Source organism: Stenella coeruleoalba, assembly GCF_951394435.1.
Source record: "Stenella coeruleoalba genome assembly, chromosome: 7".
In the NCBI taxonomy this organism is placed as follows: domain Eukaryota; kingdom Metazoa; phylum Chordata; class Mammalia; order Artiodactyla; family Delphinidae; genus Stenella; species Stenella coeruleoalba.
Window position 1 is genome coordinate 69,521,819 of NC_137153.1, and position 16,191 is coordinate 69,538,009.

The following is a 16,191-nucleotide window of genomic DNA, read 5'->3' on the forward strand; positions in this document are numbered from 1 at the left end:
GGCTGTAGGGCCCTGGGGGTCCCAGGGCTGGTGCTAGCGCACTGGTATGTGGAGCCAGCCCTGGGTCCTGGCCTCTCTGATGGACAGGGGCAGCTGTGGGCTCAGGGGGTCTTAAGGCCATGGGCCTGCTGGCGGGTGAGCCGTGTTCACCTGGCTAGTTGCTTGGCCTGAGGCATCCCAGTACTGAGGCTGAAAGGCTGGTAGGCAGGGCCACGTCCCAGCACTCATAAGCTAGAGGGAGGATTCCAAAATGGCGCTTACCAGCACCAGTGCCCATGTGGTACAGTGAGCTCCCCAAATGGCTGCTACCAGTGTCTGTGTCCCCAGGGTAAGCTCCATTTGCCTCCTGCCTCTCTGGGATGCTCTCCAAGATCAGTGGGTGGGTCTAAACCAGGCTCCTTTCAAATGACCGCTTCTGCCTTGGGTCCCAGAGTGTGTGAGATTTTGTGTGCACCCTTGGAGAGCAGAGTCTGTTTCCCACAGCTTTTTGGAACTCCCGAAAGTAAGCCCCACTGGCCTTCAAAGCCAAATGTTCTAGGGGCTCATCTTCCTGGTGTGGGACCCCCCAGGCTGGGAAGCCCATTGTGGGGCTCAGGCCACTCCCTCCTTGGGGAGAACCTCTGCAATGTAATTATCTCCCCGTTTGTGGGTCACCCACCTGGGGGTGTGGGTCTTGACTGTACGACATCTGCATCCCTCCTACCATCTTGTTGTTGTTCCTTCTTTATATCTTTAGCTGTAGAAGATCACCATTTCCATTTGGCTATGATGAATATTCTTTTACCGTATACATTTTCTCGTTCCTGTTGGATCAGTATCTAGGAGTAAAATTGCTGGGGCATAGAATAACTGTATGCTTAGTTTTATAAGAAATAGCCAGAATTTTTTCCAAAGTAGTCGTACCGTTTTACACTCCCACCAATAATGTGTGAGAGTTCTGATTGCTCCACATCTTTGCCAGCATTTGGTCGTTCAGTCTTTTAAGTTGTTTTTTCATTCTGGTGGGTGTGTATCTGGTGGGGTGTATCTCATTGTGGTTTTAATTTACATTTTCCTGATACCTAATGATGTTAAGCAGTTTTTCACATGATTATGAATTAAAATCATTTGCTTGTTACTAACTGGTTGTTTATCTATGGAATTGTTCTTTATATATCCAGGATACCAGCTATGTATCACATATGTAATTAATGGGTGTTATCTTCTAGTCTATAGCTTGCTTATTTATTTCCCTAATGATATCTTGAGAAGAAGTTTTAAATTTTGATGAATGCCAGTTTATCCTTCTATTTTATATTTCCTTTCATAAGTTTTATAGCTTCAGATTTTATATTTTAGGTATACAGTCAATCTTAATCATTTTTTATTTGGTGTAAGGTATTTAGCCAAAGATTATTTTTAGACTACATGGATATCCATTTATTCTAGCCCTGTTCGTTGAAAAGACTTTTGCAAGTTAAATGATTGTATATAGACTTGGTCTATTTCAGAGCTCTCGGTTCTGTTCTCTTGATTATCTTTGTGCTAGCTACATTGTCTGGATCACCTTTAAAGTAACACTTGAAGTCCATTTAAGTTTGTTCTCCTTTATCAAGATTGTTCTAGGTATTTTTGGTCCTTTGCATTTACATATACATTTTATAATTAAGTTGTCAATTTCTACAAAAGTGCTTGGTCTGACTGATTGAGATTGATCAGTTTGGTGAGAACTGTCATGTTAACAATATTAATTGAATTTTATCTGATTTGTAAACTAACAAGTTAGGTTGCCGCTATTCCATGAATGCTGACAGAAGACATTAAGACTCCTGGTGCAGAGGTAAAAGACGATTTTAGACTCTCAAGAAAAGAGCAGCAGCCAAAGTGTGAGCATATTTTCTCTGAGTTCTTTAAGCCCCAAATCCTCCAGACAGATGTGGAGGATAAGATGGGTGCCTGCACATGCAGTGGGATGCATTACAGGAGAGGAACACTGAGCTTGGGGAACTTCTGTTTAATAGCAGGCAGTAACCAGGCTTGCTCTTTGTTCCAGAGGAAGATATTACTTCATACCTCAGGGTTGCTTGCTGCATACACCACCCTGAGAAAGAGCCCAGGTGGAGAGTGGTGAAAGCCTGGCATTCATGGCCTACCCAGTAAGGCATATTTGAGTCCCATCTAGAGACCCATGGACAATTTATTAAAATAAATAAATAAAGAAATGCTACACATTTATTTTTTTAAAAAGAAATACTACAAATTTATTAAAGAAAAAAAATGCTACAGGGCTTCCCTAGTGGCGCAGTGGTTAAGAGTCCGCCTGCCGATGCAGGGGACATGGGTTCGTGCCCCGGTCCAGGAAGATCCCACATGCCGCGGAGCGGCTAGCCCATGAGCCATGGCCGCTGAGCCTGCGCGTCCGGAGCCTGTGCTCTGCAACGGGAGAGGCCACAGTAGTGAGAGGCCCGCGTACAGCAAAAAAAAAAAAAAAAAAAGCTACAAATTTATTTTTAAAAAAATTTTAAAAAGAGAGACCCATGGAGGAGTATTTCCCAGAACTTTTTCTTCGTAAGGAGGAGGGAGATTTTCTCATTTATAAACTCCAGAGAACGATAGTACAGAAAACTTCATTCCTAGGTCAAATCAAATCAGACACAAACACATATTTTCCAAGAAAGACATTCATGGACAAGGCATTTTAGAATTTCTTCTACAGGGCTTCCCTGGTGGCGCAGTGGTTGGGAGTCCGCCTGCCGATGCGGGGGGCACGGGTTCGTGCCCTGGTCCGGGGGGATCCCGTGTGCTGCGGAGTGGCTGGGCCTGTGAGCCATGGCCGCTGAGCCTGCGCGTCCGGAGCCTGTGCTCAGCGGCGGGAGAGGCCACAGCAGTGAGACGCCCGCGTACAGAAAAAAAAAAAAAAAGAAAGAAAAAAAAATAGAATTTCTTCTACAGCTAAGAAAAATAATATCAGTAGTACAGGATGTTCCACAGGCAACCCTCCTAACAGTTCAGTAGAGATAGGCCCCTAGTCTTGGTAAAATGTAGACCTAAGTTATAGATAAGTAGGTGCTTTAGTCATTTAAGATATCTCCAAAACTGTAGACAGACAATACCAAATGAGGATGAATACCAACCTCTCAGTACTTTTCATTTGTTAGAGGGGACTAGACATCCAATAGACAGAAATAATTCAGATAGGCTTGAGACAGAAATAAAGCTAGATATCCAGATAGCAATGAACAACAAATAATTTAGAAGCAGACTCAGTGAGTACAAATTACTACCTTAGCACAGTTAGACTCGCCCCAGTAGCCAAGAAAGATAGGCCTGAACCCAAGGAGCTTGTAGGGTGCATTTCTCAGGCAAGCTCTGATAGGTAAGTCTGTGTGAGCATCTTAGTAGGACCTCCATGTTAAAATTCAAACAAGAACAACTTAATAAACATTTTTGGAGTACTGAGGGGGAGTTTTATCTTTAATAATAAAATAAGTATGAGGAAGTCCTGCTTTCACAAGAACTGGCTCCCAGATACAGAGAGAAGGCTGTATTTGTAGGTCAGATACGACAGCCTGCAATTCCTTGTGTGTGTGTGACTTTTTAATTTTATTTGTAATTGTGGTAAAATATGCATAATTTTAAATGTACCATCTTAACGCATTTTAAGAGTACAATTCAGTGGCATGAAGTACAATCACATTGTCGTACAACTCTCACCATCCATCTCCAAACTCTTTTCATCTTGCAAAACTGAAACTCTTCACCCATTAAATAACAACTCCCCATTCCCTGCCTCCCCACCAGCCCTGGCAACCACCATTCTACTTTCTGTTTCTGTGACTTTGACCACTCTAGGGTACCTTATAGAAATGAAATTCTATAGTACCTGTACTCTTGTGACTGACTTATTTCACTTTGCGTAATGTCCTCATGTTTTATCCATGTTATCACATGTGTCAGAATTTCTTTCCTTTTTAAGGCTGAAAAATGTTTCATTCTGTGCATATAGCACACCCTGTCTATCCATTCATCCATCAATGGACACTTGGGTTGCTTCCACTTTTTGGCCCCCATGAACAATACTGCTGTGGACATGGGTATGAGACTTTTTTGATGGGTGAAATCTATATTGGTTTTGGCTCTGTAGAGGTGCCAAGGAATGAAGAGGATATAATTTTCACATGAAAGTGTGCGTCATTAATTTCTTCACTGCATCATTAATTTCTGCACAACAGCATTAACTTATCGTTACACAATTAAGAATTTGTTTTTCTCTGATTAACTTGAGGTTTATCTTTCTCTGGCAAATTTTTTCTTCAAAGTGCAGATTTTACTGTTATTCCTGGTAATAACATGTATAAAACACAAAGCATTTAAAAATATCTGTTGTCTCAGTTCAGTCCAGCAAATATTTATTGATCACCATCCATATCCCAGGTGGGCTGCTCTGGATGAAAAACACAGCCTCGGACTCTGAGAGATCTTAAGGTTGGAGGAGCAAGCAATATGAGAAGTTCTGAACGAGTCTCTTAAGTGCTGTGGGGACATTAGTCAGGGCACCTACCTCAGCCTTGAGGGTCGAGGAAGGCTTCTCAGGAAAGGGACTGTTTAAACACGGCAAGAATGGGGTTTAGAAGAGCACATTGGGCAACAAGATTAGGGAGGATATATAGAGTGAGAAAAAACAAAGACCTAAAGAGACACCTTAAGGAACCACCGACATTTATGGGCAGAGAATAGGAAGTGTGGAAATGAGACTGAAAGCAGCAGCCAGAAAGGCAGGAGAAAACCAAGTGAGAGTAGTACTGTGGAAGTCAACAGCACACTTAAGAAAGGAGCAAGGTTATCCAGATGTTACAGAGAGATGGAGTAGGAAAAAGACGTAAAGGTGTGCGCTGGATTAAACAACAGGGTCTTTGATGAGCTTGGCTAGGGAAGTTTCAGTCGCAAAGTTTAGTACAAGATTAGTGCACTGAATCAGATCCATTGATTTCTGGGTGAGGGCTACATACCAAAGACAATCATTTTCCTCCTCTCTCCCGACACCTCAGTAAAATAACAGACACAGCAAGAGTGAAGAGAAGGAAGGAAGGACCATCAGGAAATGCAAGTTCAACAAATTCCTAGAAGATGGGTGATCAGAGAGAAGAAGGAGCGGCTCAGAATCTATGAGTGGGTGCTGCCATAAAAGAGAACCCCGGGGGCTCCAGACTCAATCAGACAGTAATATGGAGGCTAGCAGTGAGGACGGGGGGCCAGATGGGATTAACTAAATGTCTCTCCACCTGATGATGCTATCAGCAGGCTCTCTACAGCCTCTCTCCTCCTTCCTTCATCCCCATGCAGAAAGTGCGACAGGCATTTTACTTCCAGGGAAAAACCAGAGGACACCTGTAAAGAGACTGAAAAAAATGGGAAGAATTTCACTGCTAATATATGTGCTTCTACTTCACAGAAAAGCTGTCCTTCATTCTAGCATTTGTAGCCCCCTTGCACCCCCATCCCAAAGGGGTGCAGGCAGGTACCCCTCCTGCTCATCCTAAAACATGACATAGCAATTGCTATTACATATATACAACTTCCTGGCAACCATTCTCTTTGTGGGTGAGACCTAGAGGAAAATGAGACTTTCTTAAAAAGTTAAATATGCATTATCCTATGACCCAACAAATCCATGCCAAGATATTTACCCAAGAGAAGGAAAAGCGTTATGTATGCCGAAAGACCTGGACAGGAATTTTTACAGCAGCTTTATTACCATAGCCAAAATCTGGAAACAACTCAGATAGCTGTTCATTAGCATGTGGATGGACAAACTATGCCACATCTATACAATGGAAAGCTACTTATTAATAAAAAGAAATGAATGACTGGTGAACTCAACTACATAGATCAATCTCAAAAGTTTTAAATCGAGCGATATAAACCAGGTATGTAAGAGTCCATATCGTATAATTCCATTTATATAAAATTCTAGAACAGGCATAGTTGATCTATAGTTGCAGAAAGTTGATCAGTGATTGTCTGGGGCTGGGAGTTAGGGGGAGCTTGACTGTAAAAGAGCATGGGGGAATTTTTTTTTTCCCATTTGACTTTATAGTATGTGCATTTGTTTATTTTTATTGAAATATAGTTGACATATTATGTTAGTTTCAGGTATGCTACACTGTGATTTGACGTTTGCTTACATTATGAAATGATTACCACGATAAGTCTAGTAACCATCTGTCACCATACAAAGTTACTACAACATTGTTGGGAATTCCTTGGCAGTCCAGTGGTTAGGACTCAGGCACTTCCACTGCCTTGGCCCAGGTTCAGTCCCTAGTCGGGGAACTAAGATCCTGCAAGCCGTGAGGCGTGGCCAGAAAAAAAAAAAGTTACTATATTATTGTTGACTTTATTCCTTATGCTGTACATTATATCCCTGTGGCATTTTTCTTTTTCCCTTTTCTTTTTAAAAAATTTGTATTGGAGTATAGTTGATTTAAAATGTTGTTAGTTTCTGCTGTACAGCAAAGTGAGTCAGTTGTACATATACATATATCTATTCTTTAGATTCTTTCCCCATATAGATCATTACAGAGTATTGAGAAGAGTTCCCTCTGTAGGTCCTTATTAGTTATCTGTTTTATATGTAGTAGTGTGTATAGTTTTATATGTAGTAGTGTGTATATGTCAATCCCAATCCCCCAATTTATACTTCCCCCCTCCCCCCCACCTGGTAACCTGGTAATAAGTTTGTTTTCTACACCTGTGACTCCATCGCTGGAGGTTATATCTCTTAATCCCTTTCCCCTGTTTCACCCCACCTCCCACCTGACTCCCATCTGACAACCATTCATTTGTTCTCTGTATCTGCGAGTCTGTTTTCATTTTTTGTCTGTTCATTTGTTTTGTTTTTTAGATTCCACATATAAGTGAGATCATTATGGTATTTGTCTTTCTCCATCTGACTTATTTCACTTAGCTAATACCCTCTAAATCCATCCATGTTGTCACAATTGCAAGATTTTTTATGGCTGAGTAATATTCCAGTGTATATATATACTGCATCTTCTTTATCCATTTCATGCACACTTAGCTGCTTCCATTTCTTGGCTACTGTAGATAATGCTGCACTAAACATTGGTGTGCATGTACCTTTTTGAATTAGTGTTTTTGTTTTCTTGGAGTAAATACACAGAAGTGAAATTGCTGAATCAGATGGCAGTCCTATCTTTAATTTTTTGAGGAAACTCCACACTATTTTCCACAATGGCTATAACAATTTACAATTCCACCAACAGTGCACATGGGTTCCCTTTTCTCCACATCCTCTCCAATACTTGTTATTTATTCCTTTTTGACAATAGCTGTCCTGACAGGTGTGAGGTGATATTTCATTGTGGTTTTGAGTTACATTTCCCTGATGATTAGTGATGTTGAGCATCTTGTCATGTGTCTGTTGGCCATCTGTATGTCTTTTTTGGAAAAATGTCTATTCAGATCCTCTGTCCATTTTTACTCAGGTTGTTTGTTTGATGTTGAGTTGTATGAGGTCTTCGTACAGTTTGGATATTAGCCCCTTATCATACATATCATTTGAAAATATCTTCTCCCATTTGGTAGGCTGCCTTTTGTTTTGTTGATAGTCTCCTTTGCTGGGCAAAAGCTTTTTAATTTGATATAGTCCCATTTATTTATTTTTGCTCTTGTTTCTCTTGCCTAAAGAAACACATCAAAAAATATATCTATATATATTGCTAAGCTGTCAGAGAGAATACTGCTTGTGTTTTCTTCTAGGGCTTTTATGGTTTCAGATCTTACATTTAAGCCTTTAATCCATTTTGAATTTATTTTTGTATAGGGTGTAAGAAAGTAGTCCAGTTTTATCCTTTTACATTTAGCTGTTCAGTTTTCCCACCATCATTTATGGAAGAGGCTGTCTTTCTCCATTGTAAATTCTTGCCTCCCCTGTCATATAATATTTGATCATATAAATGTGGGTTCATTTCTGGGCTCTCTATTCCATTGACTATGTGTTTGTTTTTGTGCCACTGTAGCTTTTATCACTATAACTCTGTAGTATAGTTTGTTCTTCTTCCTCAAGATTGCTTTGGCTATTCAGGGTCTTTTATGTTTCCATACAAATTTAAAAATTATTTGCTTTAGTTCTGTGAAAAATGCCACTGGTATTTTGACAGGGATTACTCTGAATCTGTGGATTGCCTTTGGTCATTTTAACAATATTAATTCTTTCAAGCCATAAGCATGGTGTATCTTTCCATTTGCTTGTGTCATCTTCAGTTTCTTTCATTAGTGTCTTATAGTTTTGAGAGTACAAGTCTTTAACCTCTTTGGTTAGATTTATTCCTAGGTATTTTATTATTTAATGCAATTGAATATGGGATTGCATTTTTAATTTCTCTTTCTGATAGTTTGTTATTAGAGTATAGACATGCAGTAGATTTCTGTATATTAATTTTGTATCTTGCAACTTTACTGAATGCATTCATTAGTTGTAATAGTTTTTTGGTGGCATCTTCAGGATTTTCACTATGTAGTATCATGTCTTCTGTGAACAATGATAGTTTTACCTTTTCTTTTCCAATTCATATTCCTTTTCTTTTTCTTATCTGATTGTGATGGCTACGATTTCCAATACTATGTTGAATAAAAGTGGAGAGAGTGGGCATCCTTGTCTTGTTCCTGATTTTAGAAAAAATGTTTCAGCTTTTCACCACTGAGTATGATGTTGGCTGTGGGTTTGTCACATATGGCCTTTATTACGTTGAGGTATTTTCCCTTTGTATCCACCTTGTTGAGAGTTTTTATCATAAATGGAAGTTGAATTTTGTTAAAAGCATTTTCTGTATCTATTGAGATGACTGTATGATTTTTATTTTTCAGTTTGTTAATGTGGTGTATAGCATGTTGATTGAATTGCAGATATTGAACCATCCTTGAATCCCTAGGATAAATTCCACTTGACTGTATTGTGTGATCCTTTTAATGTATTATTGAATTTGGTTTGCTAATATTTTGTCAAGGATTTTGCATCTATGTTAGTCAGTGATATTGGCTTATAATTTTCTTGTTTGTGGTGTCTTTGTCTGGCTTCAGTATCATGGTAATACTGGCCTCATAGAATGAGTTCAGAAGCATTTATTCCTCTTTAATTTTTTGAGTTTAATAGAGAAGGATAAGTGTTAAGTCTTCTTTAAATGTCTGTAGAGCATACCTGTGAAGCTGTTTGGTCCTGGACTTTTGTATGTTGAGAGTTTTTAAATTACTGATTCAGTTTCATTACTGGTCATCAGTCTGTTCACATTTTCTATTTCTTCCTGATTCAGTTTTGGCAGATTGTTCATTTCTAGGAATTTATCCATTTCTTGCGGTTGTTCATTTTACTGGTGTATAATTGTTTTTGTTTGTTTGTTTGTTTTTGCGGTACGCGGGCCTCTCACTGTTGTGGCCTCTCCCGTTGCGGAGCACAGGCTCCGGATGCGCAGGCTCAGCGGCCATGGCTCGCGGGCCCAGCCGCTCCACAGCATGTGGGATCTTCCCGGACCGGGGCACGAACCTGCATCCCCTGCATCAGCAAACGGCCTCTCAACCACTGCGCCACCAGGGAAGCCTTGGTGTATAATTGTTTGACAGTCTGCAGTTCTGATTGGGTTATGGTTGAGTCAGTTTTAATAAAACAAGAAATTCCTATCTTTGGTAATGAAAATCAGGATGTGGCTTATCTCAGCATGTGAATGTTTTATAATTTTTTGGTAGTTTGTGGATTTCAGTAATTCAAGGCTTTAATAAATGGAAATTTTTTTCTGGGCTATGTGATCAGCATAACCAAGTTAAGAGCAGAATGTTATTTTAACTTTTTATACTATAAACATTAAACCTATTATCTAATGTACTGTCCACTTGAAGGATTTAATTGGTCATCTTACTGATGAGGAAACTGAGATTCAGAGAATATCGGTCATTTTCTTAAGGTAATATGACTAATAATTACTGATCAAGGATTTAAATCTAGAGTTACCTACTCCAACACCACAGTGCATCCTTCTGTAATGACACATTTAGTTTTAAGAAGGAAAGAAACCAGTGAAAAGAATAAGATGCAATTGCACAGCAAGAAGACTGAATGGAAAACCTTTCTTTTAATGTGTACTCACTTAGAGCACTTAATGCTCAAGGAAACCATACTGGAAAACTATAGATAGAATTCACATTTCTGTGATATCCATGTTTCAAGCTTATGGTACTGTTCAGAGTTGGTACCAAAAGTCTTAGCAGGCCTGGGAACTTCATGTTTAGGGACTCTCAAAGTTGAGGCTGCCTTCATTTTCTGGTTGAAACTTATCTTTGAACCTTTATATTGCAGTGAAATGGAAATTTTGAGATTTCAATAGACAAAGTGTAAAGAACTTGGGATGTATTTTATTCTCTATCGCATCCAATGGCCAAGCAGTTGCCATGTACTACCACACTACTTCTGTCCCTCTACCTGAAGGATATAATCTTAAATAGCTTGGATAGTCATAAGGCCCAGAACCAACATGGCTCACTTAGTACTGGGGGCGCTGATCCTACACCAAGGTCCCTGTCATCATTCTGTTGACTTAGGTGACAAGTAGAGAGAGTATACTAATCCTTTCCATTACATTTCTTGAGACAGCGACTTTGGGCTCAGTAATTTAGAGTACTAAGATACTTCTTAATCCGTTTATACCAATAAAAAAAGCAGGGAAAAAAGTTTCTAAATAAGAAGCCCTTTGGATAGGACTAATTCTCGTATAATGAATTCTTAGTTGGTTCAGTGTGTAACCTGTACTTTAGGAATGAGCACCAAGACCTGGGCTCACCATGCTTTAGAGCACTGGCTATAATTTATTAGTCTCATTCCTCTGTAAGAAGGAAAAATAATTGTTAACAGGAGTTTCTGACTTGAGGATTTTGCCAAGGATGCCTCATGACATCTTCCTAATTCTGGAGTTCATGTGTCTCTTGATCTCTGCTGAAAGTGAATCCCAGCACCAAAAGGACTGCAAATGCATATGTTTGCAAATTGGTGGTCATCCATGGATTAATTGAATAGTAGCTTTCAAACTCAGTGAAAGTCCCTGGGGAGTTGGCTGCCTGATTTTTCTGGCCCTGGAAACGGAGCAAGCCAAAAGCTGACCCCTCATTCTGGATCTGTCAGGGCAGGTCGTGATGCAGGCTGGAACCTACAGCTGCAGGAAGGTAGTGGCAAGTGAGGAACAAGCTGGCTGTGACTCGGAGGGTCCCATGTGGCAGTGGGATATTGATTGTCATTTGTCAGCCTGGGTGTTGACAGAGGACCGTCTATTGGTGTCACTGCCCATCAGATACGATCGCTGAATTTTTGAGATGTGCTTTGCTTTTCTGGAGTAAGAGGATGTGGCATTTGAAATGTGAGGGTGCTATTTTATATTTAGAAGTGAGTGAACAGCTGCCAATTACTGTAACTTGGGTAAGAAAGAAAATCCAGCTTTACTGGGGAGTTGCCCTGTCTTGATAATTAGGTGGAACCACTAAGAAAGAAATGAGCAAATATTCAGATGTCTGTGTGAGGAATATTTCTTCCCTCCCTCCTTTCCTTCTTCAAAATTGTGACTCAGTGATCTGCAAGCCTGATTTGGTTACATATTAAATAATCGCCAGTGATCTCAAAGACTACGGTGAAATCCAGTGCATTTAAATTCATTTAGAAGCAGTGGGGATATTTAATAATGACAGGTGTCAACAGAGAAAAAAACATTCTCATTAAATGGACTTAAGATGATTACTGTGAAGCATTGACTGTGCATGTACTAGATATGTGCAAGATTTACTCCCTGTTCATTCATTCATTCCACAAATATTGAGAGTGTATGTGCCAAGCACTTATTTATGTGCTAAATATACAGTGCTGAATAAATAAAAGTCCTTGCAATCATATAGCTGACATTTTAAGAGGACACAGACAATTAGTAAATGGACATATATAGTGGGTTGTGTGTGATAAGCCCTGAAAAGAAAAATAAATCAGGGAAAGAGTCAGAGAATAGGAATTAAGTGTGTTTACTGTTTTGTCAGTAGCGGGAAAGCTTCACTGATAAGACATCTGTCTTTTGAGTAGAGAGCTGTAGCAGAGGGGAGGAGCCTTGTGTGTGCCTGGGCTAAAGGTGGTCGAGACAGGCGAACAGAGCTGCAAAGACCTTGAGGCAGAGAATGCTTGCAGAATGGCACTAAGAACAGAGGGACTAGATGAAATGGGAGAAGGAGAGTGGTGAGATCAGAGAACGAGAGGCCAGATTAGGTGAGACATGGGAGGATTTTGAGGGAGATTGAAAGTATCTGAGGGCATGAAGCAGAGGCCCAGCATTGCCTGAACATTATGTATGTACTTTTTAATATACTTTTTACAACTATGTATTTATACTTTTTCTTATTGTAATTCTCACAGCATCCCTGTGAAGTTGGTATATTATTACTTATTCCCATTTTTACACAAAGACACTAAGGCTCATAGATATGAAGGAAGTTGCCCAAGTGACAAAGAGAAAATGTAAGGCTCTGTTCTTTCAACAGCTTCCTATCTGCCCCTGCACTCTTCATGGGTTGATGTTTAATATAGAAAACTCATGTCATTAATTGGGATGATAATAGAAACATGGAAAAGCCCACTCTTATCAACATTCCACTAAGTGAGAAAAAGAAATAAAGACACAGGTGAACCTTATTCTGGGAATTATGAATCTTGGAGAAGTTTCATTATCTTTTTTTGTTTTGAAAAAATTTCCAACTTACGGAGAAGTTGCATAAACATAACAGAGAACTTCTGAATACCCTTTGAACAGGTTCATTAATTTACAATATTTTTTCATATTATATCCATCTCTGTATATGTCTGTACATATATATAAACACATATTATTATATTCCTGAACCATTGGAGAGTAATTTGCACATGTCATACTTCTTTACTCTTTAGTGTTTCACGAGGTATAGCCTACAAATAAGAATATTCTCTTACGTGACCACAGTAGAATTACCAAATTCAGGAATTTAACATCTATTCAATATTTATATTTAATCTACCATCCATAACCCACTTTAAAAAATTGTCCCAATAATGTTTTTGCATCTCTTTTCCCTCTCTAGTTCTGGATCTGGTCCAGGATCGTGTATTGCATTTAGTTGTCTTGTCTCTTTAGACTACCTTAATTTGGAACAGTTCCTCAACCTTTTCTTTCATGACATTGTGTTATTTGGAGGATAGAGACCAGTTATTTTATAGAATATTCCCCAATTTGAGTTTTTCTTATGTTTCCTCATGGAAAGATTCAGGTTATGCGTCCCTAGTCAGAAAACTACCTAACTGCTCTTGTGTCCTTCTCAGGATTTCACATCAGGGAGCATTGAGGTCTATCTACCCCTTGTTGATAATAGAAATTTTGATCACCAGGTCAAGATGTTTTTCAGTTTCTCCACTATAAAGTTACTATGCTTTCCCTGTTAGATGTAACTAATAAGCAACCTGTGTGAAGGCACTTTGAAATCACTCAAATATCCTGTTCTTCATCAAGCAGCCCATTTATTTATTTATTTATTTATTTTGCGGTACGCGAGCCTCTCACCGTTGTGGCCTCTCCCGTTGCGGAGCACAGGCTCTGGACACGTAGGCTCAGCGGCCATGGCCCTCGGGCCCAGCCGCTCCGCGGCATGTGGGATCCTCCCGGACCGGGGCACGAACCTGTGTCCCCTGCATCGGCAGGCAGACTCTCAACCACTGCGCCACCAGGGAAGCCCCAAGCAGCCCATTTATTATCCATTGCTTTGGAAAGACAGTTGACTTTTTTTTTTTTATATATGTAAGCGCGATTCTGCAATCTTGCTAAGTCACTTAGTTCTTGTAGGTTTCTTGTGTAGATTACTAGGAGTTTCTGCATAAATGATTATATCTTCTTGGATTAGGGACAGTTTTACTTCTTGCTTTCCTATCTGTATTTTTTTTAACTTCTTTTTCATGCTTATTGCACCAGCTAGGACCTCTAGTACAGTGTTGCCTAGAAGAAATGAGAATGGAAATCCTTACCTTGTTCATGTGTCTCAGGGAAAGCATTCACTTTTCACCATTAGCAGTAGTTCTTTTTTTGTAGATGTCTTTTATCAGGTTGAAGAAAGTCCATTCTACTCCTAATTTGCTAATAGTTTCTATCTTGAATTGTCTTGTGAAATGCTGTTTCTGAATCTATGATGATTGCATCATTTTTATATTTAGCCTATTAATATCATGAATTACATTTATTGATTTGTGAATGTTAAAACAACCTTGAATTTCTGAGTTAAACATCATTGTTGTGATGTATGATCCTTTCTATATATTGCTAAACTAGATTTGCTAGAATTTTATAAATAATTTTTGTGTCTGTGTTCCATAGGTATTGCTTTCTTTATGTTTTTGTTTGATTTGTGTATCAGAGTAGTGCTGGTCTTATAAAATTGGGGCAGGCTCCCTAATCTGTAAACTCTTTGTGTAGAATTTGGCATTGCTTCTTCCTCAAATGTTTGTTAGAATTAACAACTGAAGCCAAATGGACCTTGAGTTGTCTTTGGGAGAAGATTGTTAACTACAAAGTCAATTTATTAAATATATATATAGGTCTATTTAATGTGTTTACTGTTTATTGAGTGAGCTGTAATAGTTTATGTCTTTTATGGAATTTGTTCATTTCATCCAGGTTGTCAAATTAGTTGCCATTAAGTTGTTCATAATATTCCTTTATCTCGGTATCATCTGTAATGATGTCCTTTCTCTCATTTTTTATATTGGAAATAGGTTTTTTTCCTCGATTAGTCTAGCTAGAGGTTTATCAACTTTATTGATACTTTTCATGAAACAGCTGTTTGTTTCATTCATTTTCTCTGTTTTGTCCATTTTCTATCTTATTGATACCTGCTCTTTATTTTCTTCCTCTGATTACTTTGATTCTCTGATTACTCTTCTCTAACTTCTTAAGGTAGATGCCTAGATCATTTATTTCATTCCATTCTTTTTTTTTCAATATACACACTTAATGCTCTACATTTCTTTCTACACATTGTCCTAGCTTTATTCAATAAATTTGGGTATGTTCTGTTTTCCTTGCCATACAGTTCAAAATAATTTGTATTGTTATTTGTTTTTTTGTCCTATAGGTTTCTTTTTTGATCTATGGATTATTTGGAAGTATATTGTTAAATTCCCAAACATTTGGACGTTTTCCCAATAGCTTTCTATATTCTACTTGGATTCTTTTGTGGTCTAAGAACATGGTTTATATGATATCAGTGGTTTCAGATTTGTTGGAGTTTGTTTTCAGGTCTACAATATTGTCCATCTTGGTGAATTTTCCACATGCACTTGAAAATAATATGTGTTTTGTTATTTTTGGGTGGACTGTTCTCTAAATATCAGTTAAATCAAGTCAATTTATCTTTTATGATACTTGGTCTACTTATTTATTAATTATATAGAGAGGAAAGTTGGAATGACCAACTGTAACTGGATTTGTTGTACGTTATAGTTGTTTATGCCCCTTTGCTATATTAAAGTTGATATTCTATTGAGTATATGTGAGATTATGCTTCAGATAGTGACTCAAGAAAGCAAAAATTAAAGACTCCAAGTTTCTAGGAGCTATTTTTCAATTTTTTTCTCTTATGAGGAAAACTCATACTTCACTTAAACTCAGCTGGAGCATGGCTGCTCCATGCTCTCTGCTCTCAGTATTTATTACATATTCACTGGCCCATTTCCTGCTGAACATGTGCACAAAAATATCTGCATACTACTGATATATTTATGGATGAAATGACATTATGTCTGGGTTTTGCTTTAAAATGTCCAGCTAAGAAAACAAAAAATACATGACTGTAGAAATGAATTAAGATTTACAAAATCTTAGTACATTTTGAATCTTAATGATAGAAATCTTTATATTAATCTATGTATTTTATGTACTTTTGAAAAGTTCATAATCAAAGTAAAAATCATATGTTAATAAGTCTATAAAAATATGATTGGTTGGGGGGGGCGCCTTCAAGATGGTGGAGAAGTAAGACGTGGAGATCACTTCCTCCACACAGATACATCAGAAATACATCTACATGTGGAACAACCCCTACAGAACACCTACTGAATGCTGGCAGAAGACCTCAGACCTCCCAGAAGGCAAGAAA

At 38.6% G+C, this 16,191-nt stretch overlaps 1 protein-coding gene across 2 annotated transcripts in view; it reads left to right on the plus strand.

Annotated features, from left to right (window-relative positions):
* The window catches only part of LOC307189514 (histone-arginine methyltransferase CARM1-like), a 288,148-nt gene that overhangs the window by 125,440 nt on the left and 146,517 nt on the right, over positions 1–16,191 (plus strand). The gene's annotated exons all lie outside the window — the stretch shown is intronic.